Source organism: Trachypithecus francoisi, unplaced genomic scaffold, assembly GCF_009764315.1.
Source record: "Trachypithecus francoisi isolate TF-2019V2 unplaced genomic scaffold, Tfra_2.0 Lachesis_group2, whole genome shotgun sequence".
NCBI lineage: Eukaryota > Metazoa > Chordata > Mammalia > Primates > Cercopithecidae > Trachypithecus > Trachypithecus francoisi.
Window position 1 is genome coordinate 44878721 of NW_022681465.1, and position 16731 is coordinate 44895451.

General features: G+C 44.8%; 1 long non-coding RNA gene across 4 annotated transcripts; it reads left to right on the plus strand.

Moving 5' to 3' along the window:
* The first annotated feature begins 4250 nt into the window (after positions 1-4250).
* Positions 4251-16636, plus strand: LOC117064922. Of its 4 annotated transcripts, XR_004429744.1 has the most exons (8): positions 4252-4639; positions 5523-5637; positions 6233-6419; positions 9381-9568; positions 13021-14046; positions 14274-14342; positions 14928-15015; positions 16506-16636. It is a non-coding gene; the product is annotated as an uncharacterized LOC117064922 (long non-coding RNA). The 4 variants fall into 4 exon arrangements; XR_004429746.1 differs by having other exon boundaries at positions 4251-4639; positions 9426-9568; positions 13021-14342; XR_004429745.1 differs by having other exon boundaries at positions 4251-4639; positions 6301-6419; positions 13021-14342.
* Positions 16637-16731: the final 95 nt, after the last annotated feature.

Below are 16731 nucleotides of genomic sequence, written 5' to 3' on the forward strand. Positions count from 1 at the left end.
CAGGCTGCTCTTCAACTCCCAACCTCATGTGATCTGCCGGCTTCAGCCTCCCAAACTGCTGGGATTACAGGAGTGAGCCATTGTGCTCGGCCAAGTTGATACAAACTTTCTAAAGATAAATGTTATGATCTTTTTTTTTTTTTTCCATACTGTTAGTAGAGACGGTGTTTTGTCATATTGGCCAGGCTGGTCTCAAACTGCTGAATTCAAGTAATCTGCCCCCCTTGGCCTCCTAAACTGCTGGGATTATAGGTGGGAGCCACAGTGCCCGGCTACCATCTATTAAAAAAAAGAAAAAACAGCTTCAGAAATATCATGACATTCAATTTAAGAAGCCTACCTTCAGGGCTGAATAGGATATTCAGATAAATATTTATTTACAAAAGTGTCTTTGTGGCATTATATCGTAATGGGAAATATAAGGTTTGGTTAAATGTATTATGAAGCCATAAAAGAATAAATTGTTATAGCAAAAAAAATTGTTAGAGCAATTAAATCACTATAGAAAAGGGTGTGCCATCTATTATTAAATTTGAAAAGTAGGTAACAAACTAGCATGATCAGTATTCCTTATACATGGTAAAACTCTAATGGCTGGGCGCAGTGACACACTCCTGTAATGCCAGCACTTTGGGAGGCTGAGGCGGGCAGATCGCTTGAGCTCAGGAATTCGAGACCAGCCTAGGCAACATTGTGAAACCCCATCTCTACAAAATACAAGAAAAAAAAATTTTTCAGCTGAACGTGGTGGCACACACCTGTAGTCCCAGCTACTCAGCTACTCAGGAGGCTGAAATGGGAGGATCACTTGAGCCCAGGAAGGGCGAGGCTACGGTGAACCCAGATAGCGGCCTGCACGCCAGCCTAGGCCACAGAGTGAGACCCTGCTTCAAACAACAACAACAACAAAGACCTCACCTCCAACTTCACCTTCTCAACCCCTCCTCACCTCTAACTCCAAAAACAAATAAACAAACAAACAACTTTGTAAAGTGTGTACTCCAGAATATCTACCATTATTATTGCTTGGTTGTGAGATTATAGATGTTTCAGAGTTTCTTCTGTGTGCTTATCTATGGTTTGTTTGTTTGTTTGTTTTGAAATACAGTCTCACTCTATTGCCCAGACTGGAGTGTAATGGTGTGAGCCACTGCGCTTGGTCTTATATATGCATTTTTACATGTCTACAATAAACTGATGAAACAACATGTTGTTTTACTTTGTTTCATTTTAAAATACTGTTTAAAAATATTATAAGTAAACCAAAGTGGATTTCCTAAGGACTCACAGCTACAGAAAATCTCAAAGCAGAAAAAGTAAAACTTGCAAGTGAATTAGAATCACAAAAAGTCTGAATATTTTCTCTTCATTATTGTTACCCAAACATTTATCTCAAGTGGAAACACTTCTCTCTGGGCTCCAAAAGAGATTTGTTAAATTACTACTGCCTGCCAAAAGAAATTAATATTGCAAATAATAATTAGGCTAACAATGAAAACTCTGGGGGGTAAATAAAAAAACCACAATTCACAATTATCCTTGAGTGGAATCTGCAGAGATTGGAGGTAAGTGGAGAGCTCTTCTTTCAAAGTCAAATCAAATCAACGGTGTTAAGCGCCACAGCGTGGACAGGACCCACTGAACTAAACTCTGAGGAAACACAAAATGTGTGACCCAAAGTCCTTGTTCGCCAGAGACAATACTGATGTAGCCGAGGAAATTCCTGTTAGAGAATGGTTTGCAGTGAGTAGGAAGGATAGTGTAGAGGTGAATAGTGGGGTTGTGGGTAGTGTGGATTGTCATTCCCTTGATCTGAACCAGGGGTTGCAAAAACATAATCTGAAATTTGAATCAACCCTGCAGACAAATTAAAGCATTTATAATGCCTAAAAATATGTTAGAGACCAGCTGGGTGTGGTGGTGCACGCCTGTAATCCCAGCACTTTGGTAGGCCTGGCGGGTGGATCACTTGAGGTCGGAAGCGGCCAGCCTGGCCAACATGGTGAAACGCCCATCTCTACCAAAAAGTATAAAAAATTAGCCAGGTGTGGCAGTGTGCGCCTGTAATCCCAGCTACTCGGGAGACTGAGGCAGGAGAATCGCTTGAACCTGGGAGTCAGTGAGCCGAGATCATGCCATTGCATTCCAGCCTGAGTGACAGTGCAAGACTCTGTCTCAAACAATCAAAAAAGTTAGAAACCTATTTAGCTCATTTCAAGCGTAGCACAGAGCAGCTAGTCCGAATCACAAATTTAAGTTTTCTGTTCCCACAGGTATAGTTTTTGATTCTTGTATCTAAGCTATCCTTGAATCCCTACTTGAAAGTTGACCAACATTTGTCAAACAAAAAAATCTAGAGAATACTGCTTTTTAATGGCCAACATGAAAGTTCTGCGCTACTAAATTATTTATTTATTTAGTTAGTTAGTTAGTTAGTTAGTTATATTGAGATAGGGTCTCTTTCTGTCACCCAGGCTTGAGTGCAGTGGTATGATCATGGCTCACCACAGCCTCCATATCCTGGGCTTAAGTCACCCTCTAGCCTCAGCCTCCCATGAAGCTGGGAACACAGGTACATGCCACCATGTCTGGCTAATTTTTTGATATTTTTGTAAGGACAGGGGTGTCACTCTTGCCTGAGCTGGTCTTAAACTCCTGAGCTCAAGAGATCCTCCCACCTCTGCCTCCCAAAGTGCTAAGATTATAGGTGTGAGCCACCATACCCAACCCACTAAATTTTAATAATGGTAACTTCTGCAATTCTTAGGAAAGAGCTACTAGGTAGGATTTCCTCCTAGGCCACTTTTCTCTTTTCTTTTTTTCCCCCTTCCCTTTCCTCTTCTTCCCCTTCTCCTTCTTCCCCTTCCCCTTCCCTTTCTTCTCCTTTTAGAAGGAGTCTCCCTCTGTCACCCAGGCTAGAGTGCAGTGGGGTGTTCTGGGCTCTCTGCAACCTCCATCTCCCAGGTTCAAGCGATTCTACTGCCTCAGCCTCCGAGTAGCTGGGATTACAGGAGTGCACCAACACACCTGGATTTTTTGTAGAGATGGGGTTTCACCATATTAGGTCAAGGCTAGTCTCCAACTCCTGACCTCAAGTGATCTGCACGCCTCAGCCTCCCAAAGTACTGGGATTATAGGAGTGAGCCACCACACCTGGCCTCTAGGCCACATTCTTAAAGCTTTGTCTTGTCACCATTTATCTGCCAGGGACAAAAACAAAGAAACAAACAGAAGTAAGCCAATATCAAGTAGAAGAAAAAGCAAAACAAATTAAGACTCTATTATTCTAGGAAGGTAGGAATAGATAAGTTCCTATAGGACCCTAACGGCCAGGATATTGAATTTTGACTTTATCCTGAAGACAATAGAGAGTCTTTCATATGGAGACAGACTAGAAATGTAAAATCAGTCTCTAAATTTCAGAAACAAGGCTGAGTGCCATGGCTTACGCCTAGAATCCCAGCACTTTCGGAGGCCGAGGCGAGCGGATCACTTGAGGGCAGCAGTTTAAGACCAGCCTGGCCAACATGGCGAAAGTCCATTTTTACTAAAAATACAAATAGCCAGGTGTGGTGGCGGGCGCCTGTAATCCCAGGTACCCAGGAAGCTGAAGCAAGGGAATCGCTTGAACCCAAGAGGCAGAGGCTGCATTGAGCCAAGATCACACCACTGCACTCCAGCCTGGGCAACAGAGTAAGACTCAGTCTTAGAAACAAAATCTAGGCCAGACGTGGTAGCTCACGCCTATAATCCCAGCACTTTGGGAGGCTGAGGTGGGTGGATCACCTGAAGTAAGGAGTTCAGGAGAACCCTGGGCAACACGGTGAAACCCCGTCTCTACTAAAATCGCACAAATTAGCGGGCGTGGTGACATGCGCCTGTAGTCTCAGCTACTCGGGAGGCTGAGGCAGCAGCATCACTTGAACCCAGGAGGTGGAGGTTGCAGTGAGCCGAGATCGCACCGCTACACTCCAGCCTGGCTACAGAGCGAGACTGTCTCAAAAAGAAAAAAAGAAAAAGAAAAAGAAACAAAAACCTATTGATAAGAGTTCATTTTAAAGATCATTCTCCACACTTAGAACATGGAATCATGCCTGTCAGCAATTTTGGTCAGTCTCCAGATTAGTAACTGTGACTTGCCACCCTGGCTGATGGGCTGGCAGGAAGGAGTGTGTCATATCAGAGATTGCCACAGACACCCAGGGCAATGTGATTTGTCACTTAAAGAGGGAGGCAGATCAAGAGCATCTCATCCTCCGGCTGCTGAGTCATCCTGCTCTGGCAGTTATTTAAACAGAAGCCTCCAGGAGACATACAATCAACACTCCACTCAGACAATGCCCAGACCTCCAGAAATCATGTGTCAAGCTTGGATTGCCTTAGACAGGTGCAATTTTAAAACAGCTTTCATCCTCTTTTCTCTCATATTGTCACACTATCAGTTCTGACTTCTGGCTCCTTTCCTCGCAAGAAGCTCACCCAGCTGGAACTCTTATGGGACCTTGGCACCAGAGACCACCAATTCCTCTTTGAAGTTTTCTGACAGCATCATTGGTATTTCTGACTTGGCTTTCTTGTATTTCTCTCACATTAACAAAACTGGTTGAGCATCTACCACGGGCTACATGCTGAGCTACAGGTAAGGTTTGGCTAAAGGATGAATAAGACCCACTCCTTGTCTTCAGGAGTTTGTCTAGCAGAAGAGTCTGTCAAGTAATCAGGAAACCCCCGTACACAATGTGATAGCTCTAAGACAGGTATATAAAAGATGATGTTCTGGACCTTAACTGTTTGGGGGGAGTACCACTGCCTTTGTCTAAAAACCATCACCCTTTTTATACGCCATTTGGGAGGAAGTGGGGGGACGTGGGAGGCTTCAAAGGGCTATGGGAGGATGGACATTTTAAAAGGACTTTTCTTTTTTTTTTTTTGAGACAGAGTTTCGCTCTGTCACCCAGGTTGGAGTACAGTGGCGTGATCTCGGTTCACTGCAAGCTCCGCCTCCCGGTTTCATGCAATTCTCCTGCCTCAGCCTCCTGAGTAGTTGGGACTACAGGTGCCCGCCACCACACCTGGCTGATTTTTTTGTATTTTTAGTAGAGATGGGGTTTCACCTTGTTAGCCAGGATGGTCTCGATCTCCTGACCTCGTGATCCACCCGCCTTGGCCTCCGGAAGTGCTGGGATTACAGGCATGAGCCACCGCGCCCTGCCAAAGGGCTTTTCAAATCTAACGATGTATTCGCATTTCCACCTGTCTGCTAGCCCTTGTCCAGTTTGACCTGGGCACTCACTGCTGCTTCGGTGGTGAGTACTGTTGATGGTTCTTTTCCCTGCCCATCCTTGAGGTGCTCCCTTCAATATGTCAAATGAGGACTCCCATTACATTTGACTGTCATCCATCAGCCACAACTGTCCTGCCCAGAAGAGCTGGCCTTGGTTTTAAAGCCTACATCTTGGCTGACCTTCTTTACCACTTTATTAAGGAACCTGACTTGCTCTTTGATATCACATGTGCTACAGGTGCTGTTGATGAAACTGCCAAAGGAGCTGAATATGACTGACATCTTTGGAAGGATGAAACTTAGCATGCCCGTACAGTTGTGTCCAAATGCTGTCCTTATCTCCCAATGGAAAGGTATTGTAAATAAAGAGAAAGGTCAGAGGCTTATTTTAAACACTAAATATGAGCTAGGAGCTGTCCTAGACACTATGTAAAAGTTTTATTTAGTTCTCACTGTAATGTTGGCCTTATGTTAGCATTGCAGTTTTTAGACTGAGGAAATTATGGCTCAGAGAGTTTAAGAGACCTGTTGAAGATCACACAGCTCCACAAACTTTTGTGTAGATTGAATGTGTACATGGGTCTACGTGACTTTGAATCTTGTGTTCTTTACCTTAGTGGACTATTTCACAGAAGGAAAATGAAATATTAACATGGCAATAAGATTTCTGGTTCCAGTCTGATTATTGGTCTTCCAAGAGTGTTATAGGATGTATAGCCTGAGTCTCTGAAGCTTTGTTCTGAAGCATGCTATCAATATGAACAAATTGGTATGGAAGGAAGCCATAAATTATACTAAAATCTAGTTCATCAGAGGAAAATATTGTTAAATACATTTTCATTCCCAGAACTGTTCATATTGAAGAATAAAACACACAGTGGGAAAGAGACGAAGAGAAAATACGCCTGTTTTTATGACTTGTTGATATCTATGGGGTTTTTCCTTAAGCCTCACAACAATTTCCAGCATTGCCAGCAGCATTCAGTACATTCAGAACAGGATCATTTCACCCGCAGCTGAACTAGCGCCATGCCTGGGACAGACAGAGAATGGCCTTCCAGCAGACATGCCAAGGAGCAAGCCAGGGTTAGTGAGTGAAGAGGAGGGCAGGCCCATTTGAAGCAACACAGTTTATGTAAGTGTGATCTAACTGCTTTCACTGGAAATGGGTCAGGTTCCAGTTGAGAGAACGAGGGGCCTGAATGACCCCAGCAAAATCACTGTGGCATTTCTTTCAATCACCTCTGAGAATATGGCCCTGTGACGACATAATGACACTTGGATTCATTTCAGTCAGCCGTGTTTCCCCTCCTTTCTTGCTTCCCCATAGTTGATTTGCCAAATTTTTTTTGTTTGCTTAAATACACTAACTAAACAGGATACATTATATGACAGTCCGTGATAAATTTACCACTGGGAAAAGGGAAAAAGTATGGGATAAAGAAATAGGTCTTTTTCGCCTCTCACAGCTGTGATTCAGTTCTGACTCAAAAGGAAGTGTGCCACCTACTGAATCACGGAAACCACTTCCTGTGGCTGTTTGGTTTATTCTGGAGGAGCATCAGGCCAAGTGCTGCCCTGCCCTGACCCTGACTGGCTCTTCAGAGCCAAGGCATTCACAGCTTGAGGTGGTTTGGCCTCAGACTCTTGAGAACATTGCATATTAAATTACAAGTGTTTCGTTTCCTAGCAAGGAGTCTTTAGCAACATGAAAACGAACATGTGTTATTTGCAAACCAAGTGTATCATTACTGAACCTGAATAGCCTTACTTTTTCATAAGGTATGTATTCCGGATGACCACTCTTAAGATCCGAATGGGCCGGGCGCGGTGGCTCAAGCCTGTAATCCCAGCACTTTGGGAGGCCGAGACGGGCGGATCACGAGGTCAGGAGATCGAGACCATCCTGGCTAACACGGTGAAACCCCGTCTCTACTAAAAATACAAAAACTAGCCGGGCGAGGTGGCAGGCGCCTGTAGTCCCAGCTACTTGGGAGGCTGAGGCAGGAGAATGGCGTAAACCCGGGAGGCGGAGCTTGCAGTGAGCTGAGATCCGGCCACTGCACTCCAGTCCGGGCGACAAAGCGAGACTCCGCCTCAAAAAAAAAAAAAAAAAAAAAAAAAAAGATCCGAATGTACACTGGTTCTGTTTATCCTGAGGGGAACTTGGGCAGTCTGCAGGGTGGCATTTATCAGCTGAGGGACTTCAAGAGCACCCCTTACTCAGTGAAGCAGCACTCAACTTGTATTTACTCACTCAACATATTTCTGAGCATGTACTTATTGCCATGTGCTATGCTAGGAAGGAGTAGAGGATACAGTGGTGAACAAGACCCCACAGCTCCTGACCTCATGGCTCATGTGTTCCACACCATAAGGGAATTACACTGTCTCTTGGGGCAGGGACCTTCCTCTGTTCACCATGCAACCCCAGTATCTAGCACCCGGCCTTGCATAAAGTCACCTCTAAATCAAGCTTGTCCAACCCAAGACCCACGGGCCACATGTGGCCCAGGATGGCTTTGAATGCAGCCAAACGCAAATTTGTAAACTTTCTTAAAACATTATAAGATTTGTGTGTATGTGTTTTAGTCCATCAGCTATTGTTAGTGTTAGTGTATTTTATGTGTGGCCCAACACAATTCTTCTATGTGGCCCAGGGAAGCCAAAAGATTGAAGTCTCCTGCTCTAAATACTTGTTTGTTAAATAGATACAGGAAAAGAAAGAAGGAGGGAAGGAAGAAAGGATGGAGGAAGGAAAGAAAGAAGGGTGGGAAGAAGGGAGAAAGGAAGGGAAGAAAGAAGCAGAGAAAGGAAGAGAAAGAAATTATGGCCAGCACGGTGGCTCACGCTTGTAATCCTAGCACTTTGGGAGGCTGAAGCAGGCTGATCACCTGAGGTCAGGAGTTCATAGGCCAGCCTGACCAACATGTTGAAACCCCGTCTCTACTAAAAATACAAAAATCAGCTGGGCGTGGTGGTGCACGTCTGTAATCCTAACTACCTGGGAGGCTGAGGCAGGAGAATTGCTGGAACCCAAGAGGTGGAGGCTGCAGTGAGTTGAGATCGTGCCACTGCACTCCAGTCTGGGCAACAGCGTGAGACTCTGTCTCAAAAAAAAAAAAAAAAGAAAAGAAAAGAAAAAAATAAAGCAGTTACCATTAATTTTTTGTTGTATTTGCAAGCAAAGACAAAAGCACCAAGGTACTTGTTTTCTTCTGTAATTAGATTTTCAAATAGACTAAAAGTTTCTGCTCTTAGGTGGGTCTGGAGACTCTGCAGTACCTCAGGACCTCAGAACACATGTGGTCTCTTGGTTGTTTTCTTTTTGTTGTTGTTGTTGATCTTATTTTTATTTTTAAAACAATTTTTTTGTAGATGAATATGCTTACATATGTTTGGGTTTTTTTTTTTTTTTTTTGAGACAGGGTTTTGCTCTGTTACCCAGGCTGGAGAGTGGTGATTTGATCAGAGCTCACTGCAGCCTCGACCTCCCAAGGTAGGGACTACAGGTGTGGGCACTGGGGCACACCACCACACCCAGCTGATTTTCAAATTTTTTTTTTTTTTTTTTTTTTTTTTTGAGACGGAGTCTTGCTCTGTCATCCAGGCTGGGCTGGAGTGCAGTGGCTGGATCTCAGCTCACTGCAAGCTCCGCCTCCAGGTTCACGCCATTCTCCTGCCTCAACCTCCTGAGTAGCTGGGACTACAGGCACCCGCCACCACGCCCGGCTAGTTTTTTTGTATTTTTTTTAGTAGAGACGGGGTTTCACGGTATTAGCCAGAGATGGTCTCGATCTCCTGACCTCATGATCCGCCCGTCTCGGCCTCCCAAAGTGCTGGGATTACCGGCTTGAGCCACCGCGCCCGGCCAAATTTTTTTTGTAGATAAGAGTCTCACTCAGTTGGGCAGACTGGTCTTGAAATCCTAGGCTTGAGCCATTCTCCTGCCTCGGTCTCTTAATGCATTAGGATTACAGGCGTTAACACTGCACGCTGCCAGCATGTGGTCTCTTAACCAGAGGAGGCCTCTTCTAAACTAGGTAGAGGTCCTGAGAATTGATTCTGAGAGTAAAAGTCTCTTTGTTCTCTTCAGAATAGATCAGAATCCCTAATGATAGAGCATCTACTATTCCTCTAGTGGTCCATGCCCAACAGATTCATCCAAGAATGGCTGAAGATCTGTGTAATGTTGAGCAAGTAATCTAATCACCCCACAGAAGAGTTGTGACTTGAATTATCCCAGAGTTGGCCCACCTGTTTTCATAAAGATCAGTGTAACTTGTAAGTTTCCCCACTTCTCCTCACCTATCATCACCTGACTAACAAAAAACAGAAAACTAGGCTAGTTACAGTGGCCCATGCATATAATCCCGGCTCTTTGAGAGGTCAAGGTGGGCTGACTGCTTGAGTACAGGAATTTGAGACCAGCCTGGGCAACAAAGGGAGACTCTGCCTATATCCCAGCTATGCAGGAGGCTGAGGCAGGAGAATTGCTTGAACCTGGCAGGGCTGAGGTTGCAGCAAGCTGAGATCACGCCACTGCACTCCAGCCTAGGTGAGACTTTGTCTCAAAAAAAAAAAAAAAAAAGAAAGAAAGAAAGAAAAAGAAGAAATCCCAATCTCTTCTTTTATGTAGATTCTTCCTCACTTGAATAATACATTTCTTCCCCAGTATCCTCCATATTATCCCAGAGTCAGCCCCTCTCTTTTTGTAAAGATCTGTGTAACCTCCTCTAAGTTTCCCAGTTCTCCTCACCTATCATATCATTTGGCTCAGCAAAGGGCAGGCAGCTAGATTCTAATTGATATTTTGAGGCCAGGAGCGATAGCTCACCCCTGTAATCACAGCACTTTGGGAGGCTGAGGCGGGCAGATCACTGGAGGTCGGGAGTTTGAGACCAGCCTGGCCAACATGGTGAAACCTCATCTCTACTAAAAATACAAAAAATACAAAAAATTAGCCAGGCGTGTTGTCATGTGCCTGTAATTCCAGCTACTTGGGAGGCTGAGGCAGGAGAATTGCTCAAACCTGGGAGGTGGAGGTTGCAGTGAGCTGAGATCGTGCAATTGCACTCCCGCCTGGGTGACAGAGCAAAACTCCATCTCAAAAACAAACAAAAAAACCCTGATATTTTCAAAATTGAGGCAGTTATAATAGCTGTTTAGCCAAGAATTATGATAGCAATAATAGCAAGAAAATAAATTGGTTCACAAATGAGTCTCAGAAGTCCAATTATTATTTTATTTTTATTTTTTGAACTTTTATTTTAGAATCAGGGGATACACTAGCAGGTTTGTTACCCGGGTATATTGCATCATGCTGAGGTTTGGAGTATACATGAATCAAATCTGTTATCCAGGTAGTCAGTATAGTACCCAACAGATAGCTTTTTTCAACCCTTACCTCACTCCCTTCCCCACTCTTGTATGCCCCAGTGTCTACTGTTCCCATTTCTATGACTGTGCCAACAATAATATTTTTTCTTTTTTCTTTAAATAGAGATGAGGGTCTCACTATGTTGCCCAGGTTGGTCTCAAACTTCTGACCTCAAGTGATCCTCGCACCTTAGCCTCCCAAAGTGCTAGGATTACAGGCGTGATCCATTGCGCCTGGCCCATGCCAACAACATTTTAAACCTTTATCTGCATATTCAAGTTTGCTACTGGTTTTGTTTTGCTCATTAATGTATCCCAAGCATCTAAACATGGCATATAGTACTGGCATGTAATAGGTGCTTAATAAATATTTATTGAATAAACAAATTAGTTTGAGAGTTAACATTTCAAATAAAACAGAATACCATTCAATTAATTCTCTTCTACTTTCTTTTAAGAGAGACACATAGTCACACATACATCAGCAGGAGAGGACACAATTTCCTGTGTTTAAGTTTTTATGATGTTACTTTAGTTCAAATGTCACAGAAAATTATATTGAACTCTTGACCAATCTATCTAGTTTTTCCATTGGAGTATTGACCCAAATAAGAAATAGCATCAAGGAAAAATTATTTTTTGGCAGAAAAATATTGTCTCTAAATTCTTGTGTGTTTTGTTTTGATTTTTTCCTTAGTGACTGGAGGCCAGTTTCAATCCACTGAAGCACAGATTCCAAATTTTCAATCTGGTTTTCTTGAGTAGTGACTGAGTGCCAAAAATGAAGCAATGACACAACATCACCACCAAGACACTCCCCAGCACACACACACACACCAGAGTCCACCACCAAGACACTCCCCAGCACACACACACACGCCAGAGTCCACCACCAAGACACTCCCCAACACACACACACACGCCAGAGTCCACCACCAAGACACTCCCCAGCACACACACACACACACATACGCCAGAGTCCACCACCAAGACACTCCCCAGCACACACACACACACACCAGAGTCCACCACCAAGACACTCCCCAGCACACACACACACACACGCCAGAGTCCACCACCAAGACACTCCCCAGCACACACACACACACACACACCAGAGTCCACCACCAAGACACTCCCCAGCACACACACACACACACACACACACACACGCCAGAGTCCACCACCAAGACACTCCCCAGCACACACACACGCCAGAGTCCACCACCAAGACACTCCCCAGCACACACACACACACAGCCAGAGTCCACCACCAAGACACTCCCCAGCACACACACACACACGCCAGAGTCCACCACCAAGACACTCCCCAGCACACACACACACACGCCAGAGTCCACCACCAAGACACTCCCCAACACACACACACACACGCCAGAGTCCACCACCAAGACACTCCCCAGCACACACACACACACGCCAGAGTCCACCACCAAGACACTCCCCAGCACACACACACACACGCCAGAGTCCACCACCAAGACACTCCCCAACACACACACACACACACGCCAGAGTCCACCACCAAGACACTCCCCAGCACACACACACACGCCAGAGTCCACCACCAAGACACTCCCCAACATACACACACACACGCCAGAGTCCACCACCAAGACACTCCCCAGCACACACACACACACGCCAGAGTCCACCACCAAGACACTCCCCAGCACACACACACACGCCAGAGTCCACCACCAAGACACTCCCCAGCACACACACACACACGCCAGAGTCCACCACCAAGACACTCCCCAGCACACACACACACACGCCAGAGTCCACCACCAAGACACTCCCCAACATGCACACACACACACGCCAGAGTCCACCACCAAGACACTCCCCAACATGCACACACACACACGCCAGAGTCCACCACCAAGACACTCCCCAACATGCACACACACACACGCCAGAGTCCACCACCAAGACACTCCCCAACATGCACACACACACACGCCAGAGTCCACCACCAAGACACTCCCCAACATGCACACATATGCCAGAGTCCACCACCAAGACACTCCCCAGCACTTACACACACGCCAGAGTCCAGGCCATATTTGGGTGGCTTGCAAGCTTCTTCCTCCCTAGTATTTACTCTCAAAACAATGGTTTTTTTTTTCTTCCAAACAAATTTCTTACTTATATCTTTAACCAATTCTCATAAAATTTTTGTCTAATACACTAGTTAGTGTATTCCAGACCCTAAAAGATAACATAATGAAACTGTTTGGGTGAGGGAGAAGGGACAAGATGGAGGAAGGTAAACAAGAAGGCACCGCCCCTGTTGCTTCCGGGTTCTTCCTCACCAACTTTCCCGGGCGCAGGAAAATGCAGCCCGCGCCCGGGAAGATGCCGAGCAACAGAGCATGCCCCAGGTGACATCAATCCAAAGAGATCGAAACTTACCCGGCCACGCCTATGGAGACGCCCCTATCACGCCCTTATCCCGCCCACTGTCCTCCCCCTTCCAGTACCAATGCATAAAAGTCCGCCGCCGGCAGGAGCCCCTGTGAGTTCTTCCGCCTCCGCATTCGTGGAGCGGGGAAGCTAACCAGGGCGCCTGCGCGACTTCCCTGGACCCCCCCACACCTGAGGACCAGAGAACCTCCCCTGAGAGTGTGTGCATATTTGCAATAAAGGGCTGCTGCTTTCTTATGTACTTTGGCCTCATGTTTAATTACTTAGCTCTCCTAAATTAAGTTACATTAAATTAAATTAAGACAAACTATGACTAAAAGGTAATCATATCTTCTAGTTATCCTTTTTTCCTTCCTTTCAAACTTTAATTTTGATACATTTGGGAGTGAAATGATGACAATAAATGCAAAGTAATTATTGAAGAAACAATAATTTTGTATTAGCTTACTGGAAAAAAAAAAGATAACCAAATATATTTTGGCAGCCCCAAACAAGTCACATGTGTAATGCAGTGGGAGAGCAGTGCCCTGAAGGAAAAGGTGGCCTGCTGGACTGCCAAGAGAACAGACGTCCACTGCAAGTAATATGAGCTCTAAGTCTGGACGAGGCCCATGTCTGCTATGAGACTTAGGGCAATTCACTTAATCAGAGCCTTAATCAGCTACGGACTAACAATATCCATACCTGCTACTTATTTTGTAAATCTCCTTTGTAAAGTTAACTCTATTCGTTGATCCATAAACCCATAAATTCTACACTCTTTTCCTGTTACAGCCAAGTTGTCCATCATTGACAGAGATATTCACCTGGTGGTTTTGGCTTCTCTAATCCTCCTGATGAGAACACCTCCAAGGGAGCTTTCAATGGCATTTAAGGTCACTTGTGCTCTTGGGCCTAGAAACTGCCTTGGTAGTGGTTTTAGCCCACATGAGGTAAGTATTGTATGCCCAACCTCTTTATGTATTACTTCATTTAATTGTATACTAATCCTTTGTCATAGGTTATCAAGAGTGTTTGACTATAAGTTACAGGAAGGAAAAAACAGCAAACTCCAATTGACTAAAACAATGGGGCATTTTTTGGCTCACATAACTGAGAGTCTAGAGAGAAGGCATCTTCAGGTTGGCTGATGAATCCTGTATGTCTGCCTTGTCTCCAGGTCCCCAGGTTCTGCCTCTGTCCTAACGTCCAGTGTTGGATTCCCCTTCACATCAACTCCTCTCTGCAGGTTGGGCCATCAGACCCTATCTCCTTATTTATGTTGAGCAAAGGAGAGAGAATGCCTCTACAAACAATGAAAAAAGTGAAAAAAAAAAAAATCCTTCTCCTCCTTATAACTTTAGTTATCTTAACTTTAGTCAGTTGAACTTTAGTCAGTTGCTTAGCTACTAAACAGTAGCTATTAAGAGGTGGGAAGGAATACTATTGTGTAATCAACTAAGGCTCATACAGAAGATTAGGGTTGGCCGGGCGCGGTGGCTCAAGCCTGTAATCCCAGCACTTTGGGAGGCCGAGACGGGCGGATCACAAGGTCAGGAGATCGAGACCATCCTGGCGAACACAGTGAAACCCTGTCTCTACTAAAAATACAAAAAACTAGCTGGGCGAGGTGGCGGGCGCCTGTAGTCCCAGCTACTTGGGAGGCTGAGGCAGGAGAATGGCGGGAACCCGGGAGGCGGAGCTTGCAGTGAGCTGAGATCCGGCCACTGCACTCCAGCCTGGGCGACAGAGCGAGACTCCGCCTCAAAAAAAAAAAAAAAAAAAAAATTAGGGTTATCTGGAATGATTTGAATTAATTAGAATTTACCCTCAGAGCTGTGGCAATTCCTTGAACCACATTGATTGCTATAAGGTGGAAGAGGAATAGATTGAATTTTGGGGAGTCAACTACTGTACTACAGGTAAATACTATGAATTTCCAATTCACAGATGAGAAAATTGAGGCATGTGCTGGGAGGGAGGTTATGTAATTTGCCCAATATCACAATTGAACCTAGGCAAAAGCCTATCTCCAGGTCTAACAATTCAGTGACCTCCTGTGTACATTTCTGTCTCTCTGTTTTTTAGAGTCGGGGTCTCACTGCGCCACCCGGGCTGGATTGCAGTGGCTTGATCATGGAGATCATGGCTTTCTGTAGCCTTGAACTCCTGGGTTCAAGTGATCCTCCTGCCTCAGCTTCCCAAGTGGCTGGGACTACAGGCTTGACAACACACCCAGCTATCCTGTGTACATTTCTTGAGAGCTTATGATATATAAGAGAAACTCTAAAATAACGGGAGGGTGTGCTAAGGGGAAGCCCAAATCACTATCAAGAGGTGGATTCAATCTTACCTCTTCTATTTACTAGTTGTGTGACTCTTTTGAAAGGGGAATAATAGGCCAGGTGCGGTGGCTCCTGACTGTAATCCCAGCACTTTGGGAGGCCGAGGCGGGCAGATCACCTGAGGTTAGAAGTTCAAGACCAGCCTAGCCAACATGGCGAAACCCCATCTCCTCTAAAAATACAAAACTTAGCCGGGAATGGTGGCGTGTGCCTGTAGTCCCAGGTACTCAGGAGGCTGAGGGGAGAATCGCTTGAACCTGGGAGGCAGAGGTTGCAGTGAGCCGAGATTACGCCACTGCACTTCAGCCTGGGTGACAATGAGACTCCATCTCAAAAAAAAAAAAAGAAAAGAAAAGAAAATGGAAATAATAAAACGTACTTACTGGAGCAGTAGCAAATATTAAAATTTAGACCAGACAGAAGAATGTTTTTCAAAACGACATGACCTGGTAACGTGATAAAAATGCAAATTCCTGTTACCACATCAGACCCATTAAATCAGAAACTCTGGGGATGGGATCCAGGACTAAGTACTTTAACAAGCACCCCAGGTGATTCTGATGATTGTTAAAGTTTGAGAACCACTGGTCTAACACATTGCCTGGTACATAAGCTTTTATTTTGTTGTTGTTGTTCCAAGGACAATGTGTGTATTGACTTCTGTTTCCAGGAGTTCATGACTTGGAGAACTAGAGAAAGGAAGACAAAAATTCTTTAATGCAGAACGATACTGATTGATAAATACCTGAATATAACACAGGTTACATGTGCTTTGAATATTTATAGAAGGTTGAATTTATTTCCAGCAGGATGACTGTCAGAAGCTTTTATAGATTAGAGAAGAAATGGAAAGGGGAAAACACAGTTATGAACTATAAAGCAGGGCAGACAAGTTTTCAATGGTTACTGCCAATGTGTATATAGAAAGTTAGCTTGGCCAGGCAAGGTGGCTAATTCTTGTAATCCCAGCACTTTGGGAGGCCGAGGCGGGCAGATTACCTGAGGTCAGGAGTTTGAGACCAGCCTGACCAACATGGTGAAACCTTATCTCTACTAAAAACACACAGTCAGCCGAGCATGGTAGAGAATGCCTGTAATCCCAGGTACTCAGGAGGCTGAGGCAGGAGAATCGCTTGAACTTGGGAGGCAGAGGCTGCAGTGAGCTGACATTGTGCCATTGTACTCCAGCCTGGGCAACAAGAGCGAAACTCTGTCTCCAGAAAAAAAAAAAAAAAAGGTCAGTTACCTTAAAATATATCAATACAAACAAATAAATTCAAATAAATTGATATT